Here is a 24847-nt window from a genome sequence, read left to right as displayed (position 1 = left end):
ATGGTCGACGCTAGCCCTGTCGGGTTGGGAGTCATCCTGGCGCAGGAAATGAAAAGAACAACCAATCAAAACACATTGTGGCCTATGCTAGCAGAGCTCTTTCCCCCACGGAAAGAGCATACTCCAAGGCCGAAAAGGAGAGCCTGGCCGCGGTCTGGAACTGTGAACATTTCCACAATTTTGTCAAAGGGAAGACATTCACGCTAGTAACGGACCACCAGGCATTACTCTCACTGTTTGAAAACCCCTGCACAAAAATGCCACCCAGGATTCAAAGGTGGGGGATCCGCCTACAGGACTAAGACTACACCATCATCCAGAGACCCAGGGGGTAAGGGGGCGCAACCCAGCAGACTACATTTCACATCACCCGGAAGGGGGCCAAACAACAAGAAAAGGAGATGTGAAATACATCAACTACATCACAGCTAACGCTCTACCACCAGCCATGAAAGACCCATCCGTAGCCCTGGCCATCCAACTCACGAACAAAAACAAATGGGAGGGACTACCGCAGACAAGCAAAGCACACCCAGACGTGAACTGGACAAAGCTGGACCGACTAGCGAAAGTACACTAGCAGTGATGGACAACACAATCCTGCTCAAGGGATTCAGACTAGTGATACCAACTAGGCTGAGACAATCAGTTATACACACAGCACATAAAGGCCACAGGGACACGAAGAACACAAAGAAACAAATCTGGTGCCACATGTGGTTCCCATACATGGATACGCTGGTGGAAGACATGGTGCGACAATGGCTACAGTGCCAGTGCACCGCACGGTGGATCCCCCACTGCCAATTCAACATACCAACATCCCTGAAAGACCATAGACAGAGTAGCAATTGACCTTTATGGACCAATGGACACGGGGGACTACCTCCTCATTCTCATCTATGAATACTCACGGTTCCCCATAGTAAAGAGAACATCAACAACAGCATTTCCACAGGTGGCCGCAATCATCGATGAAGTGATCAGTGAATGAGGGATCCCAAACACAATCAATTTAGACAACGGACCACCTTTCAACAGCCATGACTTTACAACGTTTGTCAGACACATGGATTTCAATCATTAGAAGATTAACACCCACATGTCCCCAAACACCCACATGGCCCCATGCAAATGGTATGGCTGAAAGGTTCATGTCCTCCATCAAATGAACAGTACAGAAAGCGTGCATTGAGGGCCCCTCCCCTCAACAGGCACTCTGTAGCCTGTTAAGAGACTACAGAAACACACCACATGAAACCACCGGAAAAGCACCCTCCAAAATAATGATGGCTTACCAAGTGAAGACCAGGCTTGTCAACATACCACCCGATTGAAGTGAGAATGACATCGAGATAATAAGGAGGGACACCGAAAGGAAGCAACAAGATAAAGAGGAAGCCGATCGTAGGAGGGGGCCAGACTCAAAGAAATAGGACTAGGTGAAGAAGTCCTTGTGAGACAACAAGTGCAAAGAAAAACAGATCCTCGATATTAACCACACCCATTCAACGTGGCCGCAGTAAAGGGGTCCATGATAACTGCAACAAATGAGGATCAAAAGCTGATAAGGAATGCGTCCCTATTCAAATGCTTCATCAAGAGCAATGATGAACCCAGTACCGTGACAGAACATGAGAGGAAAGGGGACGAACCCTGGAGACCTACCATCCCAACCGAAAGGAGGCTGCAGGGACAGCTGCAGGAACAAGAAAGAGAGCAGCACTGCAGCGACGGTGACGGCCCGCAGAGAATGATCAGGAAGCCGCAGAGAGTTCTAGAAGAATGCTGAAGCCGTCCCAAGAACATTGTTAGGGGCGTGGTTTTAACGGCTAAGGACGTTGACCCTTTAAGGAGGACCCATGTGAGTAAGACACGTTGCCCGGAAAGGGAGGAGGAAATGTATGTATATGGGAAGACGGCTGAAGGATGTAGAATAAAGTCGAGAGTGGTTGCAGAATATCCATTGTCCGTGTCCTTCTTTCCTTACCTCGTTTGAGGTAACAGACTGCTCCGTGGGCCTGGGGCGCAACGAAACCCGGTTGGCCCAATGGCTTTGAGCACCTGCCTTCGACCCAGCGGCCCAGGATTACTTCGAAACACTGCCAGTGTTCCCCCTGCTCATCCCCACTCGCCTGCTCTGGCATTATGCGGCCCAGGGATGCTTTCTCTTCATAAAATTGACCTCTTTTGACACACACACACACACACACATCCTAGTGTTCAGTTTATTTCCTGCCGATCCCCCACAGCTCAATAGGATCCGGCCCGCTCCTGACATGCGTGGCCTGGGGATTCCTGGACTTCCTCCTCTGGACCTGCCTTAGACTGAATAAGCTGTTTAAGGGCAAGAATCTCTCCAGCCAATCCATGGCTCTTCCTGCACTGACAGCCTGACCGCTAGGACAGGGCAGAGCTGTCAAAACTCATCCACTGCCAAGAGACAATTTTAAAGTGTTTCTGGGACAACATGCAGCCCTGGCCAAGCTGCCAATGCCAGGACACAACACACACTTAGCCAGCATTTTACAACAATTTTCTTTTATTACAGTGCGCTTTTTAAGTTAACATTTGTAAATATAATTTCTTAGTGACAGGATTTGGCAAGGACTGGACGTTAAAGAGAATTTGCAGATCTGAAATGCATATAGGCCCTGCCTTCCCCGTCTTACCCATGACTAGCTGCTTGTGTTTATACTTCGACTTAAAGAGCAAATAACTAGCGCACTGGAAAATCGTTTCACTGTCTCCATATTGGGGTAAAGATTTAGACTAATATGCCTAAAAGTATCAAATACCAGTGCACCTAAGTTAAGTTGACTGCGCATACCCAGAGTTTGTTATATATGTATATTCAGTGAAGAAACGCTTGTTGGAAAAGTTAAGATGAACCAACTTATCCTAACAACAACAAAATTTGGAATTCGTCGGGTATGAAGTGATGAAAATAACTCCAAGTCACCCACGTAGATGACCCCATTATGTTGTTTTTAAATCAGCCAGGTCCGACCAGCGAGTCATCATGAGCTATTAGCAATGGAATTTTGGAAAAAGTCAATGCAAATTGGTTTTATCTTAACTATTGGGTGGCAAGCGCTGCACTATAATACATGTATCGGATTCAATGAACCCAATGTACATATGCTGTTGCAAGCCTATAATTAAGATAAGATACATTTGAATGGACGGTTCCCAAAATTATATTGCTAAATAAACGTTCCCAAACGAAATGACTGTCATGGGTCCCTCCAAACTGGAAAATGTGGAGTTGTTTGACAAACGGTTCAAAGATTATTAAGCAAATGGGGAAAAGCTATTTTCGGCCTATTTCCAATAATTTCCACTTAGTGAAAAAAGTACTTCCATTGAAAACGAGCAATACAGATTTGAGCCAATTGATTATTCTGGTTCTATGTAAATCTGGCCAGTCATTTTGAAAAAAATTCAACAGGAAAGCAGTTGCCCCGTCCAAAAAACGTGTATTTATTTCCCAAAGTGCATTGCAGCATGCCAGCTTTTCTGCCCTTTCTTTTACTCATTGTGAGAGATTCCTGCAGTAACCCAGAGGGGAGATGAAAAAGAAAAGTGCTGAAAATAATATATGGAGGGGGAAAGGAGTGGATCCATATAAGGGTGGATAGAGTGAAGGAGCAGTGCATAGTTTGTTTGGTACTTTGGGGAGAGCTGGAGAGCCAGTTTTGAGTGAGTCTATTTTCATTTTACAGTGGGGTCCTGTAGGAAAAATCACAAGACGCGCTCAGGAAAAGTGCATCCCAGGATGGAGCGGGGGAAAGAGGATAACTGGGGATGGTCAAGTTTGACTTGGGGAGAAGGTGGGTGGACCTAAAAAGTAGGGGTACACGTGGAGTGGTGAACATGAAGAAAGGCGGTGGGGATAGTGAAGACTTTTTAAACCTTGGGCGCTGGTCGCGGTCATGTTTTTCTGGGGGAACTAACTGAGGGAAAGCGTGCAGGAAGTAAAGAAGTGTGAAAAATGGGTATGGCCCATTGCCCATGGGCTGCTTTTAGCCTAATTGATGCAATGTGGAATGCTAAATGTCATGATTGGGGGGACAGGGTTATTTACTATGGGACATGGGTCGTGGCCAATTAGTCTATTGCCAGTGGGCCATGTTCTTTAGCCTAATTGTTGCAACATGGACAGTGGCCACTGGCCATGACCGAAGGGACCTAGTAATTTACTATTGAGGGAGATATGGGCCATGAAGGAACCTGAACAGGCCCAAGTGCTGATGATAAAAAGACCCACAATGCTAAATGCTAAATCCCATATTAACTTCACTGTGTTCCTTAACTGTTGCGAATACTTGTAATCCCAGAAAGGAATACGCCCTGCAAGGCTGCGAGACAGCACCATGCGCCTCACTATGCGCATCCATCACAGCCAGGCCAAAAGCAGACCTCCAACTCCCACCACTGACCCAACCCAAGAACCCTGAATTGCACGGTAGTAGGTGACCGCAGACCAACAACCATAAACCCAGTGGTCATAAAATATCTGAAAGAGCACGGCCATTTCACCTTATTTCATAATGAGACTCTTTGTAATATGAGGTACAGGGTGGAATAAATTATAGTCTAAAGCGAGGGTGGAAGGAAACCTTGGGTGAGGAGAGTGCGATATGAACTGAGCAAAGAATGTGTGGGTCAGCATGATCGTGATCCTCCCCCTGTGCCAGTTCCCGAGGTTCCCAGGTGCATGCCATAATGATAGAGTAGCATTGTCTTGCAATAGTAACTCATGAGGAAGATGACCTTCGTTCCCTGGAGAGATCAGCCCAGCTGACCACACGATTGAAAACAGACGGACAGGGCTGGGACCAATCGCAGCCTGGCATCCCCTATGGAGCAGGCCCATGTATAGGGTCTGACCAACCAGCCACGCAAGTTTTTAATGTATGTATGACACCTGCCCTCAAACAGGCTCTGAAGGGTGAAAGGAAAGAGGATAGCCCTGCAGGCACATCTCCATCACGAAAGACCCTGCAAATCCAGCCCACACCACTACCCTGGGACAGGACCCAAAGGGTGACATGCAAGAGGACAGGCCCTGCAGGCACAACTCCACGTATATGGCAATCCCTGCAAGCATAACTGTCCGAGGTGTGTTGGCCCACCTGCCGTGGCCCTCAGTCACGAGGGAGGGTGCTCGTGTGGCAGAGTCCACGGGGATCCCAGTGGAGTACAACTTCGTAGGAAAAAGGTTCAGCAGAGGCCCATCATGCATCAGGATCACAGGTTCACCAGCAATGGCAGAGGCATTGATGCCTGAGGGGCTGGACTCATGACCCGAGGACCTCTGAATTTCCAGACACCAAGCCGGCCCAAGGAGTGCAGTGCAGCCAATGGGCACGTCATTCCATAGCCACCCGGTGCCAGGGTTCGTTGTGATGGGTAATCCAGCGACCCTGGGACAGAGTTGGGCACACTCGCTGGAGACGTTGGCCATGTTTTTTTGAAGTGGTCGAAGTGACAGAGGATGCCCAAAAGAAGCCTCTCCTGCCGTTTTATGCTGGAAACGAGATTCATAAGTTCTATTTGGTGCTGCCCCCAGGTGATGGGTCCTATCGAGATGCAGGAAGGGTGCTGTCCAACTACTTCGCACCAATGGTCAACATGAATTACGAAAGGTTTCAGCTCTGGTAGGCCACACAAGGGCCCGATGAGTCCCACTGATGCATTATACACCAGGCTACATCAGTTAGCAGTGACGTGTGCATTTATCGATGAAGAGGGGGAGTTGCAAGGCCAGGTAATTCCAAAGTGCTGGTCCAATAAGCTGCGCACCAAGATCCTGAAAGAGCCAGGAATTCTCCTTGCAAGGATCCTAGAACTAGGCAGAGCCTAGAGCTTGCCAATGTGCGATCGACCCAGATGGAGGTGGCCATGAAGAGGATGCAAATGGAAGAGGTACACACTATCCGAACCCAGAGCAAGAAGACGGCACTGACGAAAGGTGTTGGGAGTAGAGCCCTGCCAAACAGAGGCCAGGAGGAGGCACCCCAGAGAATGTAAAACTTTTGCGGAGGATGGTCGCCACATTTAGGGCAGTGTCCGGTGATAGAACGGCAATGTGGCAGGTGCCACAAGGCAGGACACTATGCCAATTTTTGCAAGCCCCAGGGGGGACGTCGATTGCCAGTGCACCCGAGCCATGTGGAAACAGGCCGGCAGACGTGGTTGCCCACATGGCACTCATCAAGGCTGACTGGCCCAAAGAGGACGGAGGAGGGGAGCGCAGGAACGATGCCGGAGTGGCGGCCCTAGTCCAGTACAATGATGAAGAGGTGCAAAGACCACTGGCAATCGATGCAGGAGCGGCAGCACGGATTAGGCTGAAGAAGGGAAAGGCTCGCGCCCACCAGTGCAAATGGACAAGGATAGCAGCGGAAATGAACTCTGAAGATATGTTTTGTTGTGTCATGAAAAGTTGTGTTCAAGTCTGTGGGGACATCACACGATCGCGGGAGCGTGTTCTCGCGAGATCGCACATAATGTGATCTCGCGAGCCCACCCTCCGCGGGAAAACGTTCCCGCTTCAGAGCTGGCAGCCCGCCAGATGAAGCGGTCGCACCACAGCGCTGCTCCTAATGAGGAGCTGAGAAAGTGAGAACTGGTAGCAGCCTTACAGCACAGCTTCTAGGGTGTAACATCATAGCCACAGGAGGCTACATGGGGGCCCTAGAAGCTTACAGCGTGCCATCATAGTGCACACACTTCCCACAGTGATTCAACTGGGGAAGTCCTGAACTGAACTGTAAGTAAGTGCTTGATTTGAGCTTGGACATATAAGGGTCCACATCGGTTGTCATTTAATAAAGCATAGCTCTCAACCACCCGGGTGAGACGCCCATTGGAATGAATGGGCGTGCAGGAGGCTTGGCGGGTGAGTCAGCCCTTTGCAAGACGGGTGACACCCGCCAAAAGCGGATGAGTTGAGAGCTATGATAAAGACGGTTAGAACTCACTACAGCGTCCTATCGTCCCTTAAGGCCACAACAATGTCTTTTTGTTTTTATCCTTGGCATGGGATGTTGTAGGCATGGCACTGCAACGGTGCGTGCAGTCACATGTTGAAGTGATCACGGCACGTCACCTACAGGGACGGCTGTGATCACGTGTGTGAGAGTAATAAAAGCCAGTTACTTTACCCTCTAGCTGACTCCTGTGTGTCTGTGCATTATTGCACTGGAGTAGGGCCAAGCCTCCTCGGAGCCCATAACATGCTACGTTTATAAAAGCATAGGAAAATTGGAGACGTGGAAAATGCAATAATTAACACAAAGAACTTGGCAAATGTTTGGCGGTGAAAATGCAGGTCTATAGGCGCTAAAGGTTCACTTATGCTGCTTACCCTCGTGTCAGCAAATATGGTGCTGTGGGCACATTAAAGAAAACAATATTGGTGGTAGTTGACTTGTTAAAGAACTCATGGGCTGTGCCCACTCTAAGGAACATACACCATAGTCCCGAACCCTCCTCGAATTGGTTCTTGCTATTTGCATCGACTCAGCTGCCTGCTAACAGAAAAACATTGGATGTGCTCAAGGCCCTGGGGAGAAGGGGAAGGAAGCGGGCATTGCCAAGCAGGTTGGCAGGCAGCCACACCCCACCCATCACTCCTCTCCCATGGTACGGCTGCGACTCCAGCTTGGCTGCAGCAGCATTACCCACCGCTCACAACCGATACCGAGGCTGCTCTAATAGGGTCTGTAACGCAACCCCCCTCATAACATGTAACAGAATAAACAGCCAGTTGGGGTGGCGTTTGAAGCAGGACTTTAAAATGTTTTTACAAAAAAGCTGATAACAAAAAAGCTCATTGGAAAGGTTATAATTTTATCAACGACAGGATGGGATTTATTCGATGGCTCCAAAGATAGTATCTAAAATTAATAACACAATCAGGTACACGTTTGTAAATAAATCATGAACTGTGTGAAGAAAATCGACAATGCCACAGTTGAAGTGAGTATGCAGTATTGTACTTTGGTAAACACCGCATGATATTTAATTACTCTTTTATGGCACTTCCCATTCTCTGTTATAGGCCTGATGAAAGCTATGTACTGCCACTTTAAGAGAACCCCTTCTGGAAACCAGGAAGTCTATGGCTGGTAGGACTCGTGAGTCACTTCAGAGCGTTCTCGCCTCCCCGCCTTCTCTTTACAAATCCCACCTCACGCCGGTCAGGGATTGGCTGAACTCCGTGCAAGCCTCAGGTATCCGCGCCCTTCATGGGGCGGCGCTGCCGTCACTCAGCACACCACCCCCAGTCTGTCACGACTTACTCCGAATGAATGTTGGGGACTGTAGTTCGGGGGCCTAGTCCACCTGCTGGTGGCGGGTCTTCGAGGACTACCAACCCCATAGGGCCTACTACACAGACCTTCCCTCTTTAATGGCAACACCAGCACCCTGAGCGCGCCCCTACCCCACAGGCCAGCGTACGTACGTAGCACCGAATAAGACGTAGGGGGGTCAAGGCCGTCGCCCAGATCCCACTACCCCCTCTTGCGCAGGGTGCCAGAAACTCAGTTAAGAGCAGTATGAGGGTGCAGCATAATATCTTGTAGCCTGAGGGGTTTAGCCCCACCTCCCCCAATAATACGAAGACAGTGTTGTATAGGTGGGCAAACTTAAGATATGCTTTGTAAATAGAACAAACTGTACAATTTTACATCAAGTAGCTTGAATATAAAAACATAATTAGATGTGTATAGGCAGCTACCACAGGAACCAAACATACCAAGCGCACATTCACAGCCCCGAACTAAGCATTCGCCCCCACCTCCCTGTTGTGGATTATCCGTCTTAATTTTCCATCAAGATGATTTAGTTCGTACTGACTGTGTGCGATCAAATCACTAAGTGTTTGTAAAAGGCATATAAATACGCCCCTACCTTTTACTTGACAGTCTTCCTGCTGTCAAAGTTGGGAGGAGGGCGTACAGAATATTAAAAAGTATAAAGAAGAGGCAGACACCCAGCGGTAGGCTGCTGATATGCACCACGGGGTGCAACACAGAGAGTGGGCCACCCATAAGGGGGAAGCGACATGCACGGAAGGGGGCCCGAAGATCCCTGTAGACTTACCTGCTGGTCTTGGCGGTAATGAGGGCGGGTAGGCGCCTGGAAGTCAGTGCCTGCCCAGCCAGCGCCTGTTCTTACTGTAACTGTACATCCAAAAAACACCCGTATGATGCTCAGCTTCCCTTCCTGGTTTCTCTAAGGGCACAGGGGTCCTCCCTTCTCTTAAAGGTGCAGCCTCCCACCCCTGACTCTGGCCAGACCGAGGAGGGTGGGGGGTGGAGGAAGAGGAGGGTGAGAGGGAGAGATGGCTTGGCACAACTAGAGCCAGAACAGGCTCTGCAAGTCCCCGGGCTCAGGGGCAGCACCCTGCCACGTCTGCCCTGCACGGGCTGGGAGGGGGGAGAGGGCCCCCTCCAGGAGATAGAATGCCTGACTGCGGCTAGGGAGAACCCTCTGTCCCTTCCGCCCACCCCCTCCCCACAATCCTGTGACCTGAAATTAATAACATGCTTTCTGCCTTCCTCCTCCACTTAGCCACCCCCTCCTCGCCCTCCCTCCTCTTGCCATGGCTAGGTGCCATCTTATCTAGCCCACAGCAAGGGGCAGAGCCCTCCTGAGCCTGCATCAATCCCTCCCCTGTGCCAGCAGCTTGTTTGTGCTCAGCTGCCTGCTAAGAACACTGCCGCGTTCCACCTCCCATCTCACCCCACCCAGAACGAGACCAATCCCAAGAATGACATGTTTATTTTCTTCTAGTTTCCAAACAGCAGCATATGGCAGGAACAATCCTACCACGCGCTACCTCCTACCCAGATTTTGTACAGCCTGGAATATGCATTATGGTTTTTGTAGTCCAGGCTGTCTGAGCTGTCATGCTGTTCTGACAGTGCAATAGCGGGTAGTCGTTGCTTTGGAAGAACATTATGACACAGTTTGCATATACCGTTCTGCCGAATTTTAAATGTTTTTTTGAAATTTATAATATTTTTTATCAGTTCCATTTAGCGTCTTCCTTATCAGTTTGTTGGTGTTTTGGGGGTGGAATCAAAGGCCCTCCTGCTTAGAAAAACTTGACCTGTGTTCTCGGTCTATACACCAGCTCAAGATAAATACTCTTAACCTAGTTGTCAAGTGACAGTCCGAAGAGTACGATTTTCGTTCAGTCCTGGTTTTGAGATCTCGGTCAGAGTGCATCACAGGCTTTGTGAGCCTGCCTCTTAAAGGGCCAGTCCAAACTTCATGCCAATTTATAATGTGTAAGTTGTCTCATTGTTTTCCTTGTTTCAGTTGTATTGGTGGTGGGTGTTACAGATTCTTTATTGCACTTTTTGTTTCACATCGAGTTTTGTGGTGCATATTACTTTTCATTGCTCATAAAGTAGGCGAGTTGGCCGGTGCATGAACTGCAGAAACCCAGGTGCAACCTCACGATATCTGTTGATCCCAGGGTGCCTTTTTGTATTTTCCTCATTCCCAGTAGAAACATAACATGTTTTACCGCGCTTCAAAACTGTACAGGAGAGCGTCATGGAATGTAGAAAAAAGACAGGACGTGTATGTACATTGGGCAATACAGTAGCTGCCTCCCCACCAGAATGATGTTCGCAACAGTCCTCTGTGATGTAAAAACACCCATAAATTAGGTAACCACAGTAATAGCACCAGAGCGCATGTCAGCAGGGATGTATAATATTTGACCTTTTCACAATTGACCTCTGGGGAATTGATCTTGGGAGAATTGACCTAATTTAAAAGGTCAATTAGGACATATATGCGGGTGGAAACCCCCGGCAACCCCCACCCAATTCAAAACCCTCTGTAACCTCTCCACCCAATCCCCTTATATCATTTATAATCCATAACAAACCCAAAACATATATAAAATAACTAAAATAATATAAAGGTCAATTGTGCAGAAAGTCAATTAGGAACACTATAATTAGGTCAATTGGGACAAAAGGTCAATTTGGGTAATACTGTCAGCAGTATGCCAGATATTGACAGGTTACCCTATAAGCAAAGTGACGAGACAAGAACATATAACATAATGTCACAATTTCCTGTGACACTGGTAGGTACAGGGTTTTTAGTACAATAGAGTGGCACCGACATGCACAGTGATATCTCCCCAAATGCACCTTGGAAAATGTATGCTATACTGACAATCGTTCCTGCCCCCCCATATAATAACTTGACGCTGTACACTCTCCCTGCAACATTCGAATAAGAGCGGGACATGGAACAGTATGCTGTGCATCTGGCTCTGCTACTTATTGGGCTTGCAGTGCAGCCAACGGCCTGGAGTGGGGCACTCAGTGTGCTCATCCTATGCCCATCATTGTGCATGGAGTGTGCAGAGCAGGAGCATGCGGCGACACTGCTGTCCGTGTTCTGCTCCAGACCACTTTTCTACAGGCAACAGGCCGAGCATGAGCACAAAGAAACACTACTGGACATGATCCACAGAAAAAAAAGTCATGCCACACTAAGAAAGGCCTAGACTGGCTGCCCCAAAATGGCAGTCTAGCCAAGTAATAACACATACCATACTTGGTTGATCATAGATGCCGGAAGAAATATCACGACACAGTAAGAAAGGTCTAAACTGGCTGCACCAAAATGCCAGTCTAGCCAAGTAATAATGCATACCATACTTGGTTTTAAACCAAGCATGTTATGCGTTATTACTTGGCTAGAGTGGCATTTGGGGCAGCCAGTTTAGCCCTTTCTCACCATGGCATGAGTTTCTTTTCTGAACATCTAGATTCCAGGAAAAAAAAGTCATCATGCCACAGTAAGAAAGGGCTAGACTGGTTGACCCAAATGCCAGCTGACCCAAATGCCAGTCTAGCCAAGGAATACCCCAAATCATACTTGGTTTTAAAATAGTGCGCTATAGCCTATTTACCTGGGAGGTCTTGAGACAGGGAAGTAAGCACTTTTTCAGGTCTTCAAATGTTAAACTTTAAACGGCTCAAGTCCTAGAACATAAAAGGGGTGTGGGGAGCTCCTTAATATATGCATAGGCATTGAGTACATGGGGGCACGATGCAGAGTTGCACCAATTCTCCTTGTTATGCTCCTCTAAATCACTGGTTGTGGTAGGGTATCTTCCTCTTCTTCTACTGAGTTCAGGCTTGGTGATGTGTTCGCATGCATCTTGCAAAATCAGCAAGTGCTGCTCACTTCAAAATGAGAAGGAAGCCTGGCCTTTGATTAGAGGGGATGTGCAAGCAAAATCTGCTTTGCTCGTGCAGGAGTAGCAGGGGCTCCTATATCAGAATGGTGCAAAGACAACTCTGTAGTTTAGGTGCCTGTTTCTGAGGTGCTATTAGACCTTCTTTTAAATCATATGGCCTTTTCCTATTCCTGCTGAAAAATGTACTGTAAATTGGTTGTTTCGACCATGGGATGAGTACAGCTCCCTCCCATCACACAGTGTGGGAATCTCTGGCCCTGTAGCAAAAATCAAAAGCTGCTTCCCAAAAATATATGCACTGTAAGTGAACATATCTTAAAGTGAAATATACACATTTAGTTCAATTGTTCTTTCCTTTTATAGGAAAGTTTATAATACAAATGAGCATTTGCCTTTCAAAAAAAATAATCAAACAAGAAAAATAATTGTAAAGAGGACAATTTCCAATAACTATACTGGAAAAGTATAAAAGGTGCCCACCTTTTAAACCTAACAATGCATAATGAAATATTCCAACGAAAACAAAATGCAAACAGGAGATGTGTGCTTTAATGACACTTTTATGTGGTTTTGTGGGTAAGCGTCTGCACTGGAAAAATGATAACCTGGGGTGAAATCCGGCTAGCCAAACACTTGAGTAAGCAAACATTTTTTTTAATGCTGGCCTCAAAACCCCTTAAGAGGGGTTGTGTCCGTCCCCTGAAAAAAGGGGGTGAATGCTGTCCACCCACACGTATCCTTGACTTGTGAAAATAACCCCTCCAGTCTGCAGGATTGCAACCTCTCTTGCCACATCCTGGGCAAATAGTCACCACTCACTTTCCCCTCTCACCCCCATGTTTGGCTTTCATCAATAGACTATTTTATAAAGATAACTTGAAAAGTACACAAAACATAGTAAAGTACTCACACTAATATATACATTTTTATAGAAATATGCTAGACAAAAAGTTTTCAATTGCAGCATTATCCCCCCACATTGAATGAAAGACTACAAATACCACAATGCAATTCTGCAGAAGGCAAAAAAAATGGCCTGTTGATTTTGAAAATGTACTTTTAAGACTTAGAACACTCGTAACAAAATGTAATGTGTGAAAAGGTTACCTTATTGTGTTTCAATTTCTGACATTTAAGACTTGGAACACTCGTAACAAAATGTAATGTGTGAAAAGGTTACCTTATTGTGTTTCAATTTTTGACAAAGGCATGCATCATATATAATGTGAGGCAAATTTCACATTCTACCTAAAATAAACTCTCTTTGGTGTGTTAAATATGAACATGTGAAAATAAGGCAGATAGTTTTTTTTCCACCCCATATAAGGCAGATAGTTTAAAACGGTTTTGTGTGTTTAATTGAGGAGGGCACATCTTTTAGGCAGCTAACTGGTGCTTTGTGTGTGCTTTCAAAATAGAAATGTCCCTTTGCCGCTCTTAACACAGAAATGTTAACGTCTTGCCCAAAACAATGGTCATTTAATCACTCACACTTTAAATGCTCTGCTTGAAGAAAGACAGTGATAAGCGTGCTTACAAGGCCTGCTGCGCACAGTGGGCCCCTGGGAGGGGTTTATTTGTTTCAAGACGTGCTGCAGGAGGTTGAGAGGTGACCTTGCCCCACTAGGACAAAAAAAGGGAACCAAGCCTCAAACATGGAGGTAGGACAGCACCTTGTGAAATACACATTTTATTTATATGCTGGAAGGTGCCTTCAGGGCCCTGGTCAGCTGCACAGACTGCCCATGTCTCGGATCGGCCCTGGCTGCCAGGACAATGAGGGTGCTGAGCAGGAACAGTGTGCTCCCCTACAACCACTTGGTTCAGTGTGCACTGTCATGTCAGAGTAGAATGTATTGCGAAATGACTGTGCCTACTGAACTCTTAGGGGATATTGAATATAGTATATACGACAAGTAATGTAATGCATGTGGTATACCTTCTGCTACTATTGGTCACAGTATTACCACAATAACCTATGGCACTATTAAGCATACTGATGGCATAAATACAGAGGACACCTTTATGTGCAGTACATACAGCATGCACATTGATCAGGTCACAATATCTCCATTGTATTAGCATACAATGTGATGTCACAACAGCCTAAAACATGACTATACAGTGATGTCATAATAACCCATAACATGAGTATGTACAATTAATTCATTGTCTCTTTCTAGAATACATAATTGTATTTTTTATTTGCAATTTCTGGTCTTAATACAGACAAGAAGCGTATCCATGAGTCACACAAGCAATGCAATTAGACAAAAGGAATCGGGAAAAGGCAAGAAAGAAAAACAAAACACAACCCAAAACCCTCCCCCTCAAAGTATCATGAAATAACATATTTTACAGGTTCCACCAGTGTTCCGCCAAACAGAAAATCACTCCAAATCCAATTCAAGAAATCCACCGCAAATATCTTCAAAAATTTTGCCTTTCTTCTGCAGTCACAAAACAACCCGCTCAATGTTGCAGATGGATTACATGTCCTACAGCCACATATCCTTCATCGGGACGACTGCAGATTTCCCTCTCATCACGTTGCTACAGAAGGTCTTGACTCTATAACAGTCCCATAACATATGTTCTAGGGATCCCACTGACCGGCCACATCCCAGGCAGACATCCAGCAGGCTCAAACCTTGCTTGCAGATCCATTCAGGAGCCCAATAAAGCCTGTTCAACAACTTCACCTGACGCACCCTCTCTTCAATGTTAATTGATACTCTGAGAATGTTCCTGCAAAGTGCCTCCCACCCTGTTACAGACACCTTATCCAGGAGACGGGACGACCAGGATTCCAGGTGTTTAGTATTCCCCTCTGAATAACCACTCAGGAGTTTGTACACTGCTGAAGCCATGTAATCCTGACCGCCCAAGAGGGCAATGGACCCCGACATGTCAGACTTCAAAAGGTCCTTCAGTGGAACAGCAGACATAAGAGACCAAACTTGCTTTTTTTTTGTTTAATGATTTTTATTGATTATTTAATAGTAATAACAATGTAATAAATGATTAGATCAATCTATCAGTAGGTATTTCATAAACAAAAGTGCTGGAAAGAAGAATACATAGTGATAATGTTAGATGAAACCCTCCAGTAATGAGTGTGTTGTAACAATGCAGTACAACATAATGGTCAACAAGATTGATGATCTATCAGCATATGATGATAATGATGGGACGAACAAGGGGTAGACAAACTAAGGACTAATAGAGAATGGAGGAGAAAAGGGAAGGGGGGAGCATTCAAAACATTCAAAGTTGGGTAAAGGTTATAAGAATACACATGTAGTCATTTATTTGAAGCATTGATGCAGTTATTCATGAACCATGAGTTGTCATGTTGTGAAAAGAGAAATATTCAATAAAATAAGACCATTTAACATAGAATTTTGCATTAAGACGCACTGCCTTGCAGCGTTCTAATCTGTGAATGTTACATGCATTGTTCCACCAACCTTTGACAGATAGGTTTTTAGAGTCTTTCCAGTTGGCTGTGATGAGTTTAATGGCAAATGCAATAAATAAGTCATAGAGACTATAGGCGAGGTATGTTTTTGTTCCCTAATTTCAAGGGCTATGCTCCCCAGGAGTATGTTCGAGATGGTAATTCTAATGGCAGCTTTCAGGACCGTCGATGGCCAAGTCTCGTTTCACTTGAAAGTCTCTTGCCTTCCAGGGCCTGCTTTCTTCAACTAAAAAAACAAAAGTTCTGTCAACAAATGAAAGTTTGTTTCCAGTGTTCGCTGGGTGATGGGTTCACCCCTCGGTCCGCCTCTTCTGGTTGCTGACCCTTCTCAATTATTTACCACAGTTTCATGTAGGGTGTTGGCTTCACCCCTTGGTCCCCCTCTTCTGGGCGCTGACTCGTCATGTACCATATTCCACGAATTACATAACAGTTCTTTTCAGTTCACTTATGGTGATGGCTTCACCCCTGGGTCCCCCTCTTCTGGGCGCTGACCCGTCTCAGCTTTCCGCCACTGTTCACGGAGGGTGATGGCTTCACCCCTGGGTCCCTATCTTCTGGGTGTTCACCCTTCTCACATACAAATTATTTGACAGTTCTTTTCTCAATGAACGTTTGGGTGATAACTTCACCCCTGGATCTCCCGCTGTCGGGCTCGGACCCTTCTCAAATCTCATCCGGATCTCCCTCGGTTGGGCTCGAACCCTTCTCTTTTACTCACTTCATAATTGGAGATATTCACTTCCTTTTCTTTCACGTAGTTTGTAGATCAAAGTGTTTCCATTGTACAGGGATTTTACTTGACCCTCAGTATGCCCACCTTGACCAATTCCGCTGGCTCTTCTACAGCCTTCTAGTATCTGTAGTTTCACTCATATGGGGCTCGACCAGACTCTCTTGAGTTGGCACCCGCCTGGTGCCGGTTTCCCTCTGCAGCTGGTTTCCACTTTGCCACTTGTTACACTTCTGTCAACATCCATAGAACTTGGTTCAAACTTGCCACTTTGCGATTCTGCCTCAACACAGCCTGGTTCTTATCTTTTCCCTTTCGACTCACCGGCTGTGAAGAACCGCTTGGCTTTTCTTCTTCATTAGAGTCAAGGCCGATACCACAGTCGCGGGAGCTTCCTTCGCTCCTGCTTATCGGCGTAGGCTTTCCCCATGTACCGTTGATATCTGCTGCAAGACACTTGTGCTATTGCTTGCAGTCTTAGGCTTTCTTCCTCGAAGGATCCGCGGGTCTGGGACGAAAAGGACAAGGTCACTTCTCTCCTCGCCACCCTCTCGATTCCTGCCGGCTTTCTCCTTCTCTTGAACTGCCGCACCTGATTAGCCATCTTGTCGTGCTGTCTGCCGTGCTCGCCTCGCTCGTACTGGGCCCTCTTGCTCCACCTTTTATCCCTGTGGGGAAAGGAAAGGGCCTTCAGGTGTGCGTGATTCAAGTCAATTGCCTGACCTTGCCTGACCCTAATGTCAGGTAAACAGTCCTATTACAAATCCGTAGTCTAAAGGTGTTCGTATCGGAAAGGGGGGAAGTTAGAGATTTTGAATATCTTACAGGGTTTACAGAGGAAGAGGTGTTGTATAGAATCATATCCATTGTATTTGGGTTTGAGGTAATCTCAGAAGGGTAGGTTTTGGAGGATTTGTTAAATGGACAAGAATGAACGGTATAGAGAGCAGAACAGAGGGGAGTGTGGGAACAGTAGTGTTCTGTCATAGTGGGTTGGGTATTCGGAAAATGACAATCAGTGCGACAGGATTGGTAGGGTTTGTGGGGCAAAGAAGAATAGCTGGGACCGGGAAATACACAAGAGGGACTGTAGAAACTGTAGTATTTTACCTGAGTAGGTTGGGAGGGTGGAAAATAATAATCAGAGGGACGGGAAGAAGAATGAATGGGAGTATTTGGACAGAGAACAGGAAAACACGGTTTCTGAGAATTGTGATTCTTAACAAGTTTACCAGATGAGAATGGTTTGTTGGCTTTATCTTTGGGTAAGGTAGATTCAATGAGTGGAAGAGATGATGAGCGGGAATAGCTTATAAAAGCTTCAGAGACTTCATTCGCCTCACCATCCTCTCCATATGGTACTGCGCCTCACCTGGGGTATTCCCTTGAGCATCACCCCGGGTTACCCTTCCCAAGTGATCCTCCCCCACTGGTCCACCCCAGGAACTGGCTCCAACAGCGAAGGCCGTGTCCTGGCTACCTGAACAAGGGATTCTCAAGGTTTGTTGGGGAGAATACCCTCAGGTTTCTCACAGAACAGACTTCTCTCTCCTCACCTCATTTGGAGAGGACAGCAAGGCAGAGGGCTAAGTCCACCTTAGTGTGTCATAAACGTGCCTCACAGTGCACAACGGCACACAGCGAAGCGACCACAGAGCGAGGCACAGGAATAGGCCAGAACGATGAGGCGGATTTCAAAAAGAAATAAACACCCCGAAAAAACATGTAACCGCCAATGCAGTGCTACGCCATTTTAAGAATAATATTAGTATGCCTTAAACTACTAATAAATAAAAAAACAGAACGTGTTAATTTAACAGACCAACTTCCCCTTAACCACCACACCAACACATGTCCCACACTATTGAGCATATCGTCCGTTGGGTATCGTGCATGCAATGGATGGGGATGCACCATATAATCAAACCAACTCAGGAAGATGGCAAAGGTGCTGTTTTAATAACAATTATCTAAAACGGAGTTACAACATTAATCAATGGACGTTTGCTCGAGCTCTCAAGGCATTTCTCATAAAAACAGTCTTGCATACAAAAATTCATCAGACGTGACATCATACTACGTGGCAAATAAGAAAAACCTACGAGGGATTGTGATAGCTTCAAGGGGAACACCTTAGTATACTTTCCATAAGGTGGTGGGATTGTGATTGGCTGTCTACTGTCAGGTGGACAACTTATGCCTACCTCTAAAACATGACATCTTTAACACTATTAAGTACACAGTATATTATTGGCTCTAAAACTATAAGACCCACCGTTTTATGGCCCTCTATAATTGGTTGGCAAGCTCGTGCCATGCCTAGAATATGCGGCTCACTTACAGCACGTAAGCTCAGACCGAGGTGCCAGGAGGTGGACTTGAATTTACCCACCCCCACCCAATTAGCCCATCATCTTTCATCACCCATGCCTTCTGCCATGAAGATTGTCTTTGAACTTGGCCTTGCAAAGTATTCTTGTCTCTGGGAATATATGGGAGTGTGAGCATGCACTATTGTTGTCCTACGACTCCACGCTCCACTCTATTTCCATCCTCGGCTCACGTGACAGGAGACTACGATTTGGTCCATTTTGCAGCATTTAAATGTCTTAAATGAGGAAAACCTGGCACACTTGGTGTTCTTTCTTTGCACCTTAACAAAGGATGATTCAGCTGCTCACGTTCACCGCTTTCTGAAATAGATAATTGGCCTTGTATGTCTTCAGCTTTGACACCAGGCCAGACAGCCTCGCCATTCGTTGCCACAATCTCACCTAATTCTTGTTGCAACAGAGTTCTCGGCCTTACCTCTCCATGGGTCTGGGCTTACTTAATTCATGACACCGATGTCCAGTTTCTATACAATGGCGGCTTCGCTTGCAGTCTATTCTATATTTATAGCCACCTTCTATGATCACTTAGTCTACTTGCGTTACAGCATCTGTACAGTTATTGAACGACTTGCATTTTCAGCAGTGCTTCGCACACGTTCAATCTTCTTTTCGCATATGAAAGTTTACTCGATTCTTAATTTCGTCATCAATTTCTGTAAGATCCATGCATTCTCTTCAGCCAGTATTCTGAGGGCGTCACGCTCATCTTTCGTGACATCACCAGCTCCTCTTTCACTCTTTTTCATAGTCCATCAGGGAGTTCCTCCCTCAGATTGTTGTCTCTTTGGGGATATATTTGATAGGGTTTTCTCAAAGGATACCTTCTTTCAAATATTCCCTGTATTATGGTCACACTTTCTGGTGTCCAGCATGGCACAATTTTAGGCTTCCAACATACAGGAGGTAGGGGGGTGGTATTTCCTGCAGCGGCATGTAACTGCTCCTCTACATTCCCCCCTCTGGTCGAATCATCAACCACCTCGTCAATGGTCTCCACATCTTGATATTTTCTCTTGAAGAAGTGCTTCTTTGGAGTCCAGATCATCATCGCCCCCCTCAGGGTGCCGGCTGATTTAAGATGTTCATCCACACTCCAGGTCATGTAGTTGCACTGTCGATTCGGAATACAATAGAGCCATTGTCCCACATACCTCTTATGATTCTTTGGATACAGGAACTTCGTTCCTTCAGGTGATACGATGCTGGCCTCTATGTATTTTCTGACATCTTCATCAGTCAATTCCCTGGGTCCCAACCCAGATTTGACATCGATCATGATCTTCATTCCTACTGCCTTCTTTGCTGTCTTCTTACATTGTGCAATTATTACCCTGATCACACAGAATCCAAACATCACCATCACCAATATTGCTCCAAGAAACTTGGAGATGTTTGCCATTAACTGCGGAAACCATGAGAATATGGAAGCAAACCAACTGTCATCTATAATGTCCTCTATCTCTTCTTCCATCTTGTTATGCAGGTTCGTTAGCAACGTTATGGCCTCTGTCAAGGTCCCATTCTCGTCATTGTGAGACAGTATGAATGTGCAATATGATGATTCGATTTTGGCGCAAATTCCTCCTTCCATCGCTGTGATCATAACAAGGACATATCTATTCTGCAGGGTCATTAGTCTTATGGCTCTCAGCTCTTCTTTGATAGCTTTGATTCCGTTTATGGTGATGTTGATTGTCTGCAGAAGCTCCTATCGTGTAATCTGCAACCATTTTTCACTGGCCATTGTCTGGATCCCAGGCATGAATATAGTCGTAAATATTGAAGCAGTGTTGTTGAACAACCTGTGCTCATAAGGAATGGAGTCATATGCTTCTATTGACTTAGCTGAGAAGTAATTATCTCTTTTGGTTTGATTGAGAAATTCAAGCGATCTTCTTTTTCTCAAATGGTCATCCACTTGGAAATTCTCCAATGTTCAGGTCGCTCTGAGGAATCACTAATGCTGGAACATGAACAAGCACCAAAGAACATGTTCATCCCCAATCCTTGGGAAGCTTCATGTAGGCCCTAGTCCCACAAGCCCAATATCGATCCATGACAACAGCTATGCCTGCTCCCATCCTGGAAACGTCAACTGTAGTTTTGCAGCCTTTGTTATCTCCCACATGCTTCTTTCCCTCTCTTCGGAAGCACAATGTTGCATTCGCCAAAGGGATCACAACCATTGGACCTGATTCATCTTCTACCCAGGTCAGTAGTTTGGCATGTTTAGCCCATGACTTCAAACATCCATAGTTCAGTCTCTGCACCTCTTGTACATATTCTGGCTTCAATAGATGAGCTGCACAGGGCATCAGTCCTCCTTCCCTTGCTTTCTTGGACTTCACTCGTCCATAGCCTAAGATTTGAGTTTGTTCCCAACATCCAGGTGATCCAGCTATTTCTGTTATATCAGGGCAATCCATTCTCTTCATGTTTTCAATGACTATCTCTTCCTGTCCAGCTGCATGATACACAAGCATCTTGCTCTCCCATCCGGGTTCCTTTTCCATCTGTGTAGTCATAATATAATCAACCTGGAATGGAAACAACCATTTCGGTCTTCATCGTAAAGTGGCCCAACTTCCCTGGAATTGTCCTCTGGTCATACATGCTGCAAGACGAACGAAGCACTTGGCATCGTGTTCTGGGACTTCTCTGGAGATGAAAATTTGCACTGTATTCATGGCATAGGGGATGAGAGCGCAGACCTAGCAACTCTCCTTAGATGTTTTTCCCCCATTTCCCTCATGTACTGGTACCACATGTTATTACCCAAGTGTGCTGCATTATCTATATAGGTATTTATTCCCTCATTATCTTACTCTGCATCTCTCTCTTGTCTTTTAGAAGCCTTGTACCATTCATTAAGTATATCAAAGGAAGTTCCCATAGTAGGAGGAGCCATAGGGGCCTCTACATCAGTGGAAGTACTACCATGATAAAGACTGTAAAAAATGAGGAACAGGAAGACAAAGAGAGTAATCGTACAGACATATATTATGCACAAATACATTGGTATCTATCTTTTGCGCCATCCTGCTGTTTGTTGCACCTGTTCATTCTCTAGATCTGTGCCGGCTTCTATATTTCTCATTTTTAATACAATCATCACATTTCTTTACACCTGTAATTGTAAAAACTGCACAGTTATTGAGATGAGAAGCCTTCTTATTAAAGGGCCATATTTAGGATCCTGTAAAAAAGTGTGAATATCAACGTCTCTTCTGACAAGAGCAGGATAAGCTTGAAGTATAAATACAATAACACCAAGCACAAGCCGATAAACATCACTGTCGGTAAGAACCATATGTTTAACTGCTTAGAACAAGTATGCACACCATGAAATGTATCTGGATACTGATCTCGTTTCCAATTTCTGATCAAGAACTGATGTTTAAGCATAACTTTGATGCATCAATGTGCATTTCTAAAGTTAATTTTTGGCCTGCTAAAATACTCAGCAAGTCTTTGCACTCCTACTAAAATATCTATAAGGAGTGTCCTCTGAATTTAAGTCCAAAATAAATCTGTATCTTCCACTGGTAATTGCTTTTTTTCGTCCTTCTTCGTCCTCGATCGAGTCTGTACACACTGAAATTCTTCTTGCCTTTCTTCTGGATCAGCAACGGTGGGGGGCGGGTCTCACCTTTATAGGCTTTTACATCCCCTGTGAAGACAAGCTTTTCTTCCTTGGACGTTTACAGCCAAAGGGGTTATATTATCAATGCAAAAAGGGACAATTAAACCGTGGCTCATGCCACTTTCGAGTAAAATTCTTGATTAGGACTATGTCTCCAACATATAATTTAGGTGCCGATAATAGTTGGTCTGGGTTGGTTGTTGAATTGTCTTCTTCTGGTTCTGAGACCAACCCCCCTTGCGCTTGACTTGATCTGAAATGAGGGAGATGCTAGAGGTCATACATGTCAAACAGTCATGCAATTCATCACCTAAAGCTTTAGCTACACTCTGGGAATCACTTCTACTCCTAGATGGAGGTGTAAGAGGCGTTCTCATATGACGCACTGTCACTAGTTCATGAGGGGTGAGGTGATGGTCTGATCCGAGCTGATTCTGAAGGACATATAAAGCTAAGGGTAGGCAGTATAGCCAACCCTTCTTCAAAGTCAATTTAATCTTGGCAATCCTTTCTTTAAGGAGGCCATTGAGTCTCTCACATATTCCCTTCGTTTGTGGGTGATAAGAAGAAGAAAACATTTGTTTAATGTTCACTAGAAGCTCTATCTGTTCATATAGCTTATTAACAAAATGTGGCCCATTGTCGGCTCTCGGCAATTCACACACACCCCATCTCGGGAAGACTTCATGCACAAAAACTTTGCTGCGCAAGTTGCATCAGGGTGTGTAGATGGACCTGCCTCGATCCACCTAGAGCAGGGTACACCTCCACTAATAGATACCTATATCCATTACATACTTGCAGCATATTGACGTAGTCGATATGTAAATGCTGAAACTGACCATTCGGTCGAGGTATTACCCCTCTAATTGTTCTCAGTGTATGCCCAACAGTAAACCTTTGACACACAATACAGTTTACCATAAATAGTGCAAGGTACTCCAACAAATTTGGAATGAACAAGTCTTTCACAATCGTAGCAGCAAGACTATCCCTAGTTACATGTGTGGGGTAATGCAGCTGTTCAAGCGTGACCCTGAATAACGCTACTGGCATCACCAGCTTTCTAGTGCTGTCTTGTCACCATAATGCTTCTGTGGGGACAAAGAACGCCCCCTTTGTTTCCATAATTCCTGCTCTTCCTGTGGTGCACTCTCTTGAATCTCCATTAGTAGGGTTATCAACAATTTATTAAACCCTTCTTGCACTAACATGGTTACAACTACTTTTTCTTTAATACTCTTAGTATCAAAACTCGAAATATCTGGGAAATATGCAACCCTCTTGGCTTCTTCATCTGCGGCTTCATTCCTGTAATAGATAAAATCTGTTTGCTTAGTATGAGCTGCGCATTTAACGACTACTATGGCTACTGGGAGTTGTAGTGCCTTCATAAGCCTGTCCAATAAGGATGTGTGCTGCAATAGAGTGACGTAGGTATGGAGGTGGACCCTCCTTTTCCAACGTGCTAACCCTGCATGTACGGTTGACGTCACATAGGCGGAGTCACTGAACACCGTCCCTTCCTGCCCTTCGTGTTTCTCGAGCTCGACAATAAGCGCTACTAATTCTGCTGCTTTCGCTGAAATATGAGATGGTTGCCTTGCACTTGCTACAACTTCAAATTTTCCATTTAATCTATGTCTCACTACCACAGCGCCTGAATGCGTTTCCCCACTAGTTTGAACAATTTTTGAAGAACCATCAATAAAGAATTTCCCCTCCCACCAAAGCATTCACGTTCACTCGGGGTATATCATCTCAAAATTCAACATAATTTGCACAGTCATGCACATGTTCGCCTTCTCCTATTGGCTGAGCTATAAACATGGCAGGATTCATTATTTTACATTTTACAATCTTAATCGTTGGATTAGAAATCATTAACTCATAAACTCAAGCTCTTTGGGATGTCAATGAGCCTTTGGGTTCATCTAAAATGGGAAATAGAGCATGCTCCACAAAGAGAGTCATAGAACAGCCCATGACAATACTTTTAGACTTCTCAATTGCGAACTCAGCAACTGCCAATGACTGTTCGCAAGGAAAGTGTCCTCTCATAACTGGGTCTAGAATCCCACTGTAATACGCTAAAGGTTTGTACCCTAATGTAATTCTCTGTGTAAGCACTGCTGTCATGACCGCCCCATTTGTGGTGAAAACAAATAAAATTCCTCAGCATAATTGGGAATTCCTAAAACAGGGGCTGTACAAATTGCTTTTTTTTTCCAGCCCTTCAAACCCTTCCTCCATTTCCTCAGTCCACTCTATTTTTACTTTATCCACTTGTGCTTTCTTTAAAGCTTGCAAAAGGGGTCTCATGTATGTACTGTAATCAAACACT

The 24847-nt window shown here is 45.4% G+C and overlaps 1 protein-coding gene across 3 annotated transcripts in view; it reads right to left on the bottom strand.

The window, feature by feature from the left end:
* The window catches only part of ZBTB7A (zinc finger and BTB domain containing 7A), a 269361-nt gene extending 259663 nt beyond the window's left edge, over positions 1 to 9698 (bottom strand). For all 3 annotated transcript variants that reach the window (XM_069649394.1, XM_069649395.1, XM_069649396.1), the window contains exon 1: positions 9118 to 9698. The gene's annotated coding sequence lies outside the window, so the exon portion shown is untranslated. The remainder of the gene's footprint in view (positions 1 to 9117) is intronic.
* Positions 9699 to 24847: the final 15149 nt, after the last annotated feature.

This window comes from Ambystoma mexicanum, chromosome 1p (genome assembly GCF_040938575.1).
Source record: "Ambystoma mexicanum isolate Mex_15411 chromosome 1p, UKY_AmexF1_1, whole genome shotgun sequence".
In the NCBI taxonomy this organism is placed as follows: domain Eukaryota; kingdom Metazoa; phylum Chordata; class Amphibia; order Caudata; family Ambystomatidae; genus Ambystoma; species Ambystoma mexicanum.
Note: the sequence above shows the minus strand (reverse complement) of the source record. Positions and strands in the feature narration are given on the sequence as shown.